General features: G+C 39.8%; 1 long non-coding RNA gene across 3 annotated transcripts; it reads right to left on the reverse strand.

The window, feature by feature from the left end:
• Positions 1-379: 379 nt before the first annotated feature.
• On the reverse strand, positions 380-7,096 carry LOC138965171 (uncharacterized). 3 transcript variants are annotated; one of them, XR_011455343.1, is made up of 5 exons: positions 6,806-7,096; positions 6,212-6,305; positions 5,808-5,888; positions 2,913-2,959; positions 380-2,168 (listed from the first exon to the last, which is right to left on the reverse strand). It is a non-coding gene; the product is annotated as an uncharacterized lncRNA (long non-coding RNA). The 3 variants fall into 3 exon arrangements; XR_011455344.1 differs by having other exon boundaries at positions 6,802-7,096; XR_011455342.1 differs by lacking the exon at positions 6,806-7,096 and having other exon boundaries at positions 6,212-6,446.
• Positions 7,097-11,225: the final 4,129 nt, after the last annotated feature.

Raw genomic sequence — 11,225 nt, forward strand, 5'->3', positions numbered from 1 at the left:
CTGACCGATTACATAAAGTCACTTTTTCTCAAGTGACTCAAAAACGGTTAAAATCTGTGCAATCTGGTGCATTCTGGGCCTTGTTTTGAGGGTTAAGAGCAGCATTGTGGGGGGGGGGGGGGGGGGGTACCTTTTTCTCATCGGATTTCACATTGAATAAAATTTGTTAGAGACACACACAAAATTTATTAAAATTTTTTTTTTAAAAAACAAACACTCAAAGCAAGGTACATGCTTTTTTCCAGGGGTGGGGTTCCGGAACCCCTGGAACCCCCCCCTGGGTCCGGCCCTGGTGTGTGTGTGTGTGTGTGTGTGTGTGTGTGTGTGTGTGTGTGTGATAAAACCAACTAAGCTTACATCCAGCACAAAAAGCTTCAGCTCTACTTCACCAGTCAAAGACAAACGCATTGTTTTATTCAGCTTTTGACACATATATTCACTCGATCAGAATCGAACCCTCTTCGTGAATATTTTATTTCAGAAAAAAATAACATATTGATTCTACACAACAAATGGTATTGCTATATGCTATGAGTATGAACGATGAAGACTAGCAACCGAGACAGATGAGGCATCAAGTTTCTTAGCCTTTTAGCCTCTTATGTTGCATACATGTCATTTGTTTTTAATTTTTATCTCCTGATAACTGACCAGAAAGGTACGTACAAACATCGATTCTGCAACTACCTCGTAAACTTTTCGATCGCTAATACACCAGAACTTGATACAGTATGCAACACTCACAGGCTTGATTACCTGTTGCATTGAAACGACAGAAGGAATTAAAAGACTATGTAACTGAGAGGAACCGATGTATTCAAGTTCAGAACGAAGCAGTTTCTGCCTCGGAGCCTGTATCTCATGCTATGGAGCCACTAGAAGAGAAATGTCTGGCGTAGTTTGACCCAACAGACAGAGAAGTCAAGGGGGGTAATCTATCGACAGCAGTTGTATTGCTGGTTTGTATTTGATCTTACAAACCATTCTTATTAACTTGTATAAATAGTTTATCGCTTCAGTAAACACTCATCTATTTTGAAGATTACGTAATTTTCAACAACAAAAATTTAAAAAAATTCGCAATTCAATATTTCACGCAAATTTTACTGATCCGCAAACAATTTTGCATGAACAAGTGTTATGTTAGGGAGAGAGTACGAGTGCGTAGTTAGACATATTTTGAGTGGAGTAGCAAAAATGCTTTAGCCATGTACTAATTATGTTATTGAACTGCTTAGCGGAGATTTCCAGATCAATCATACGGCGGTGAAAGACTGGTCTCTAGTACGGTCTATACTTACAAAATATAAAAATAAACAAACAAACCAACACAAAAAAGGTTTGTGTTGCACGTAGGATTTAAGTATTTAATTGAATAGAAAAGGCAACATCGGAATAAAAACAAATCTCGTGGTTCTCTTGTCAAGGAGTATGCACAGAATATGAAAGAAGATTGTGGAGTAGGCTGCTTTCTATTCTACTGCTCTAAATTAGCAAGAGGCAAGCTTTACAATGCTATTCACACTAGGATGCAAAGCATTCAGTGCTAAAGCTCTCAAATCACAATAGTTACAAGACAAAACACACTTCTTGGGGCTACAAGAAATGTTAATATTTGTAAGCACACAATTGGACACATTTTTGTAAATATTTTTTATTGCCTCCCTTGAATAAAACTTATTAAAAAAAATATTCTGAGAAAAAAAGTTATACTTAAAAGCAAAGCTATCAATAAATAGGTAGACAACCCGTGTAGATACCTTTATTCTTAAGACATTTTATTTTTGGAGGATGTCACTATGCAATTTTACAGATTTAAAAAAAAAAAGCTTTAGATGATCTCCCTTGAACAAACATTTCTTGTTTTTACTATGTGTTAGTTTTAAGGGTATATAGAAGAACAATAAAGAAAAAATGCTGCAAATTGACTTGGACGTATTTACAATTTAATTAAACAAAATGTTTCAAATTATCTGATAATGAAATTCTACATTAAAATTAAAGCAGATCTAGGGACTTGTGCACAACATAAAACATAAGGAACTATGATCTGCATTGCTTGTTATGATGATAATGGCTGGCACCTGTCGACCGACTTGCACGCCATAATTCTATATGATTTACTATGCGCCCTGCATGTCAATGGTCTTTCTCTGGGTGGCTCGATTCTGAGGAGATAAAGAAAATGCATTTAGTGCAAGCAGTACATAATGACAACACACATACAATTACTTAAAGCAGCTGCTGGTTTCAGAGTATTTCGTTAAAGGCCCACCCCAACTTGTTTGCCTCAATGTCGCAGATTTGGTCAGACTTTCACAATGAGTAAGATAACAAATTTAACAATGTTTTGATTTAAAAAAAAAATAGTATTCATTTTTGTTGTTTTCGGCCCCATTCACTGGGAATCTTACTCAAGGACAAGGATTTTTCTTAGGAATATTTGTATGTGAAGCTTCCAAGCCCTAGCTTCAGAAACGACCAAGAAACCCTCAATAATGGATTTTGTTGTGCATAGTGATGGCTATCCAACCGAGTGGCGGAGCACTGGTGAATCCTTTCATTCTCCTGATTGCTTGATTCTGAAATGACATTGTGGAGTTGGTAGTTATGTGAGTGTGTAGTGCCTGCTCTTCGTTGTTTAGTCGGGGGGAGGGGGGGGGGGGGGGATATTGAATCATATGATCATAAAGTAAGACTTCACTGTGATGTGCAGAGATTTAGTCAGGTACACAACATTGCTATGCTATCACGAAATTAGATGTTCTATCCTCTAGATGGGCTACACAACTACATCAGATGTGATGGCTGGGTTTTCGCAAGTCAGCAACATATTTTGAAGTTCTCATTGGGTAATCACGGCTGACATCAAACACAGAAAAGGTGGAAAAAACATAAATCAATGAACTCACCTTCCCTGCATTGTGATACTAGCCATATGGGTCTGCCGAAGTAGCTCCTGCACATATTGAATTAAGTATTCATGTTATTGTTAGGATCACACTTTTTTCTGGTACATGTATATCAGACTGGAAAGTTTCTCAAGGCTTGAAGAATTCAAGAGCTTGCCTATCCCCAATAAAAAAAAAAAATTAGTATGCAAGTATTTTCAGGGTCTCAAGGTTTTAATATGAAGTCTGTTCCTCTGGGGTCATGGAGAAACAAATTACAAATGAGAACATACTGTTACACAACAAATTCCGACCAATTTAGGACACACCATAACATAACTCACAAACAAACAACAGCAATACAATAATTAGTCTGCAAATACCTAAACGTCGTTCACACTAGGTATACAAAAATAAACAAGTCGCGTAAGGCGAAAATACAATATTTAGTCAAGTAGCTGTCGAACTCACAGAATGAAACTGAACGCAATGCCATTTTTCAGCAAGACCGTATACTCGTAGCATCGTCAGTCCACCGCTCATGGCAAAGGCAGTGAAATTGACAAGAAGAGCGGGGTAGTAGTTGCGCTAAGAAGGATAGCACGCTTTTCTGTACCTCTCTTTGTGTTAACTTTCTGAGCGTGTTTTTAATCCAAACATATCATATCTATATGTTTTTGGAATCAGGAACCGACAAGGAATAAGATGAAAGTGTTTTTAAATTGATTTGGACAATTTAATTTTGATAATAAGTTTTATATATTTAATTTTCAGAGCTTGTTTTTAATCCGAATATAACATATTTATATGTTTTTGGAATCAGCAAATGGAGAATAAGATAAACGTAAATTTGGATCGTTTTATAAATTTTTTATTTTTTTTTACAATTTTCAGATTTTTAATGACCAAAGTCATTAATTAATTTTTAAGCCACCAAGCTGAAATGCAATACCGAAGTCCGGGCTTTGTCGAAGATTACTTGACCAAAATTTCAACCAATTTGGTTGAAAAATGAGGGCGTGACAGTGCCGCCTCAACTTTCACGAAAAGCCGGATATGACGTCATCAAAGACATTTATCAAAAAAATGAAAAAAACGTTCGGGGATTTCATACCCAGGAACTCTCATGTCAAATTTCATAAAGATCGGTCCAGTAGTTAGTCTGAATCGCTCTACACACACACACAGACACACACACACAGACACGCACACACACACGCACGCACATACACCACGACCCTCGTTTCGATTCCCCCTCGATGTTAAAATATTTAGTCAAAACTTGACTAAATATAAAAAGCACATTCAGGCAGGTTTGACAAGTAGACCATTCCAGCTACTGTTCCAGACCAAAGGCCATGTTTCCCCTTACTCTGTGATTGTAATCATAATTATTGTTTATGAATGACTTCAGTTTTTCTAAGTAAATCTCTCGTTGTAATTACTGGTAAATGCATTATCCCAATTAAGATATCCTCACATCTAACCTGCGTAAACTTCATTTCAAGGGTTTTAATTTTTTTTTAGCTGGCCAAGAAATTATAAGCATTCCTCAATTATGTTCCTGTCAGACTCAATGAGCTAATCTTATAAAAAAAAAAATTAAACAAGAAGGGCAAAGCCCATACGACTCACATGCTTGACCTTGACATGGTCAAATAACTAAACCTAGCAATGACATCATACACTAAGAACTGCTTTACACATTTTTCCTACCAAAATACATGTGACCTTGACCCAAGGTCAAGGTCATCCAAGGTCATGCAACACAAAGCTGTTAATTCAAGACATAGGAAGTACAATGGTGCTTATTGGCTCTTTCTACCATGAGATATGGTCACTTTTAGTGGTTCACTACCTTATTTTGGTCACATTTCATAAGGGTCAAAGTGACCTTGACCTTGATCATATGTGACCAAATGTGTCTCATGATGAAAGCATAACATGTGCCCCACATAATTTTTAAGTTTGAAACAGTTATCTTCCATAGTTCAGGGTCAAGGTCACTTCAAAATATGCATACAATCCAACTTTGAAGAGCTCCTGTGACCTTGACCTTGAAGCAAGGTAAACCAAACTGGTATCAAAAGATGGGGCTTACTTTGCCCTATATATCATATATAGGTGAGGTATTGAATCTCAAAAACTTCAGAGAAAATGGGAAAAATGTAAAAAATAGCTGTTTTTTAGGCAACATTTATGGCCCCTGCGACCTTGACCTTGAAGCAAGGTCAAGATACTATGTATGTTTTTTGGGGCCTTGCCAAATTTGGTACTGATAGACTGAATAGTGTCCAAGAAATATCCGGACGTCCGGACGGACGGACGGACGGACGGACGACTCGGGTGAGTACATAGACTCACTTTTGCTTCGCATGTGAGTCAAAAAAGGTAGCATCTTATAATATGCTCACGTGAATTATAGCTAATCAGAAAACTAGTATTTAATTTTTTTTTTAAACTCAAACTGAAAATACAGGCATGCAACATTATCCTTGCTGTTTTGTGATAACCCTTACCATCAACTATTCTATTTCATTTCCATCTTAACAGGCGTAGCACCTCTCTGGAAGCCAAAAGAACACTTTAAATCCACCCCCCCCCCCCCCCCCCCCCAGTACTGAGTAAACATTGCTGTGCATATTAAAAAAAAACAACAATGCCTGAGTCTCCAGTCACCTGTTTATGTTGTTGTCCTTGTACTTCACTTGTAGCTTAGCTGTTCAAGAAACTGTTTCTCTGATCACATGATCAAAATTCAAATACTTAATAAACCAATTTTGATTCTATTTCTTCAATAATAAGTTGAACGTCTGCATATGTAATTGCCACAATTTACAGAGTTTCTGAATAAATGCTGCAAGAAAAACCAACAGAGTGAACAGTTTGTAAATATACTAACATACCTATATTTACCTTATGACATGTGTGGTACAGTGGCTGCTAAAACGTCCGTTACACCTGTCTGCATATATTAGGTGACAGCCCTGATGGAGACTGAAAAAAAAGTTCCTTTGTCAGTACCCTGTGTATGAGTGTGGTCGGGTATGTTCTGGAACAATTAGAGCACTCCCTATGACCATATGTTGTACGGAGGGTAGGGGGGGGGGGGGGGGGGGGCTTTTAGAGGTGTAGTTGTTGGACTGTAGTGTAGAGGCTGATTGGCAGTGCTATGGGGTGAGGGTGGAGCTGGGGCGGAGAATATATCGTATGTAATTGAATACTAATAGTAATAAGCATGATCAGTTAGACTAGAGTTAAAAACTATGTTGATCGCCAGAGACATTACATAATGTGAAATCACAAGCATGTTACTGTACCTTTCGTTTTGCCATTGAGATTGGTAGAAGGCATTGAGTGGTGAACACAAGTTGCATTGATCACTGCATCACCATGTGGTCAATCCCCTTTGATCTGCAGATTGCACCAGCACAAACCAACACTGTGTTATGATCGTAAACAGCCCACATGGCCAATAAATCTAAGAACACAAACACTAGATAGATCTAATCGGAGAGCCTGCAAACCGAGTCATGCTTTTTAAATTCAATAAAAATCTGTCTGTCAATGAAGCAGATAGATCTATCCTTGCGATTGTTTTTGCAAGCAGATAAATGTTAGAACGTCACTTATTCCGTTTTCATTCAACAAATTGATATTTTGCAAGATGCATTTCGTGCCAATGAGCTGAACAAACAATCAAAATCAAGCAAGTGGTACATTCTTGAAGACAAAATTAAGTCACGCAAACAAACTGAAGGGAAAAAAATCTAGCTTACTGCTGTACTGATTTCGCCAAATAAATGCATTTGCATGCCGAAGTTATTCCTGCTTTGATTCCAATCATTCTAATTGATCTGAATGCAAAAAATATACGTAAACGAGCTGATCAAAATGAGTAACATTGCACCTGCCTATAGACTGTACTGCGAAAGCGAAGGTCGTCTGCGACTGGAGATTTTGAAGTCGAACAGCGTCGTTTCTTCACTCTGAGCGGTTGTCTTCATCGGTAAAGTGAAAAGCCTGACTTGCAATCTAGCGAAAGACACATTCTGTCTTTCCGTTCGGGCGTTGTTTTTGTGTACAATCTCTGAAAATGTTATTTCGAAAAAGGCGGCCGTCATTGTTTTGGGGTTTCCGCCTAGTGGTGTTTTAAACCGGTTTCAGACCGGAACACACTGAGGAGATGAGAACAAAATGGCAGCCCCCATGAATTCCGAAAGGTCACGGAAAAAAGTCGTGAATATTTCTTGTATTTCCATTGTACTCTTGTCAAATCCATGATGCAACTATTGCACTCTTCTAACACATAAAATAGTGGATAAATAAGGGTGCACGAAATACATCGATATCATAGCTGGCTCTCCTTTTTGTCGTCCTTGACATTCCAAAAGCAAATGTACCTGTAAGACCGGATGTGCAAGGGGTCACCACGCTTTTGAGAACTTGCGCGAGAGTCGTTCAGTGCTATCTATAGCTTAGTTTTGGTCTCGTCTTGCCGAGACTATCATCACAGCGTCATAGATTTCATGAAGTCTGTCATCCATCGCGTCATATTATGGGGACGTAATCTGTTATGTTTCCTTCTATTCGCAGTTCTGTTTCTCTCTTGTGATCAACATGACAAGCCGTATGTGTTTGAGTGTGTGTGCTCGTGCTCTCAACTAAAACAGAAGTCAAACTAGCAATCGTTAAAAACCCAGTCCGTTCGAGAAGCAATGTTATGCTCATGTGAAGTTACAGTGTACCTGGTACACACGTTCTTATCGGTACATCATCGACTACGACTGTTCTCTGGACAAGCTGTTCGATGCAATTTGCGAGTTTTTCTAGCTCTTCTGTGGTGCAGTAGGCCCTTGTAGACGATGAAGGTGTCCAAGATCTCAGGAGATGCGTGTGTAACCACTAGGTATTCAGTCAAATCCGTGTAAGAGGCTTTCAGCTGACGGGGACAACCAAGCCACCATTATGCACCGACTTGACATAGATCAACAGACGTGCCTTCAGAATAATGTATGTGCAGAGGTGCCTCATCTGAACAGACAACTAAAGCTTGATGTTTCCGTCACACGTTGTCTTTTGGATCTTCATGGGATATACAGTTTACAACACTCGTGATTTTGTGCTCGTGATTTTGTGCCCGCTGGGTCTTGACTGAAATACAAGCCATATAAAAAAACCACTCGTGTTGTAACCTCTATATATTGAGAAAGGACAAATATACCCAGGTGGAAGTAGCACAGCTTCTGCTCATAATGACCAACAGACAAGGACCATCTCTTAGCAGGCAGACACACACACACACACACACACACACACACACACACACACACACACACACACACACACACACACACACACACACACACACACACATCGGTTTACGGACACAAAACAGGACCAAGGACCATGTACCAACCCAAAAAGAACAGCCAATTTTAAAAACAAATCAGCTACTCTGTTCCATTGATACACTATCTTTACCTCAATGCAAGCAGTCCCATTTTTGCTGACAATGACCAACAGGCAAGAACCATCTCTTAGCTGGAAGACACTGACACAAGAAACTTGGTTTACGGACACAAAAAAGTAGGGCCTACCAAAGACCATGTACCAACCTAAAAAGAACTGCAAAGAAAATCAAAAAAATTCAGCTACTTTGTTCCATAAAATAATAGACTATCTTTACCCCAATGCAAGCAGTCCAGCGTGTGCTGACAGAGACCAACAGGCGAGGACCATCTCTAAGCTGGCAGACAAAGGGAGGGAACTTGCAGGCACAGAGGGCAACAGCCTTGCAGCCGTCGTAAAGATGGTCATGATGGATGCACGGGTGACAGGGACACAACAATCCACTTACCGCATTCTTCTCTCCCTTGGCCACGCGTCACGCGGGATTTTGCGGCCAGATTCGCGCGAGACTTCGGGGCTATTGTGGCAGTAAACGATAGATACCCAGAGTGGGCTTTTTGCGTTGTGGCTCCATGACTCGGTGTACTGCCAGCACTTTATATTGATACATTTAACATAGAGGGGGAATCGAGACGAGGGTCGTGGTGTGTGTGTGTGTGTGTGTGTGTGTGTGTGTGTGTGTGTGTGTGTATGTGTGTGTCTGTCTGTCTGTCTGTCTGTCTGTCTGTGCGTGTGTGTGTGTAGAGCGATTCAGACCAAACTAATGGACCGATCTTTATGAAATTTGACATGATAGTTCCTGGGAATGATATCCCCGGACGTTTTTTTCTTTTTTTTGATAAATACTTTTGATGACGTCATATCCGGCTTTTTGTAAAAGTTGAGGCGGCACTGTCACACCCTCATTTTTCAATCAAATTGATTGAAATGTTTGTAAAGCAATCTTCGACGAAGGCCGGATTTCGGTATTGCATTTCATCTTGGTGGCTTAAAAATTAATTTATGACTTTGGTCATTAAAAATCTGAAAATTGTAATAAATTTTGTTTTTATATAAAACGATCCAAATTTACGTTCATCTTATTCTACATCATTTCCTGATTCCAAAAACATATAAATATGTTATATTTGGATTAAAAACAAGCTCTGAAAATTAACAATATAAAAATTATGATCAAAATTAAATTTCCGAAATCGATTTAAAAACAATTTCATCTTATTCCTTGTCGGTTCCTGATTCCAAAAACATATGGATATGATATGTTTAGATTAAAAACACGCTCAGAAAGTTAAAACGAAGAGAGGTACAGAAAAGCGTGCTATGCAGCACAGCGAAACCACTACCGCGCTGAACAGGCTCGTCAGTTTCACTCCGTTATGCACAAGCGGCGGACTACGGTCATTGTGAAAAAATGCAGTGCGTTCAGTTTCATTCTGTGAGTTCCACAGCTTGACTAAATGTAGTAATTTTGCCTTACGCGACTTGTATAGGCCTAATGTGCTGACGACACAGAATCTCCCTTGTGTGTTCTGTGTGTGTATCGTATGATAGATCTAACAGAATTTACCACTTTGGTTGCATATCATGACTATTTATTTGACAGACAGACCAGCAGGCATGAGTGCAGGTAGACAGACACGCAGCGAGTCGCCTGACAAGCAGCCTACACGCCAGACAGATACTGCGACAGACACAAAGCAAAACACATCCTTCTTTAGAAAGTGTCCAATACCAAATCTCCCGAAGAACTCAACTCCTTCCATGAATAATCCTTATTGCAGAAGAAAATGATTGTTATGTCTTATAAGAGAGAAGAAAATGATTGTTATGTCTTATAAGAGAGAAGAAAATGCTACAAAAGGGTGACCCCCCCCACTCCCTCCCCCCCCCCCCCCCCATCGCACATTCAACAAAGCGCCTCATCATTCCTTGAGAGGTTTGAAAAAAGACGGATAAGAAAGCAGTGAAGGTGGCGACAGTTGCAATGCGATTACAGCGCGAGAGAGAGAGAGAGAGAGAGAGAGAGAGAGAGAGAGAGAGAGAGAGAGAGAGAGAGAGAGAGACACACACACACACACACACACACACAGACAGACAGACAGACAGACAGAGACAGACAGACAGATAGACAATGACAGAGGCAGAGAGAGACAGTGATGTGGAGGGTCGGTGTCTTCTATTTTCCTGAAGTCAGGTCATCGTGACCCAGCTTGTCTTGCACCGCCTTTGTTTTTCCATCGGAACGACGTTCGTAAGCCTGCCGTTTTAAAAAGAACCCTTCAGCAACATCATCTTTTACAGAAAAAGTCGCCCTGCATCTTGAACTCGAGTTATTAATCAGGCTTGATGGGCTCGTAAAGAGAACATTTAGAAAAAAGAAAAGAAAATCTTCGCCGAGTTTATGGAGTCGCGGCTCACAACTGGAAACGTGATAGCCTTGGTAGCCTTTGCTGCCAGGCTTACAGAACGCCTCGTTACGTCACTTACGGGGAAGTACCGTAATCTACCCTGTAAGCGCCCAGTATCGAGCAAACGCCCACCCCATTCTTTACGTCAAACACTGTGTAAAGGTTATAGTACCTTGTAAACGCCCAACCTCCTACGTTGGTTCCAAAGCCAAAGGTGTCCCAAAAACATGTTTTTAGTTTATTCTAAACCTCTACACAAAATATAGAGATATCATTCGAGTGAACAATGACAAGATGCTGCATGCAGTCATACCGTTGATCATGAGTTCATACCTTTGCCACTGAAGTCTCTGAATAGCCATGCCAAACGTGAACGAAGATTTGAGAGACTTTTTTTTTTTTTAAATACGTTGTGTTTGACACGTATCTTACTTCCTCATCCCCCCAACTTCCCCAAATTTACCAGATGACTTTGATCAGGACAAATGAACTGACTGCATTTAGGACATTTCAG

This window comes from Littorina saxatilis, linkage group LG4 (genome assembly GCF_037325665.1).
Source record: "Littorina saxatilis isolate snail1 linkage group LG4, US_GU_Lsax_2.0, whole genome shotgun sequence".
Taxonomy (NCBI): Eukaryota; Metazoa; Mollusca; class Gastropoda; order Littorinimorpha; family Littorinidae; genus Littorina; species Littorina saxatilis.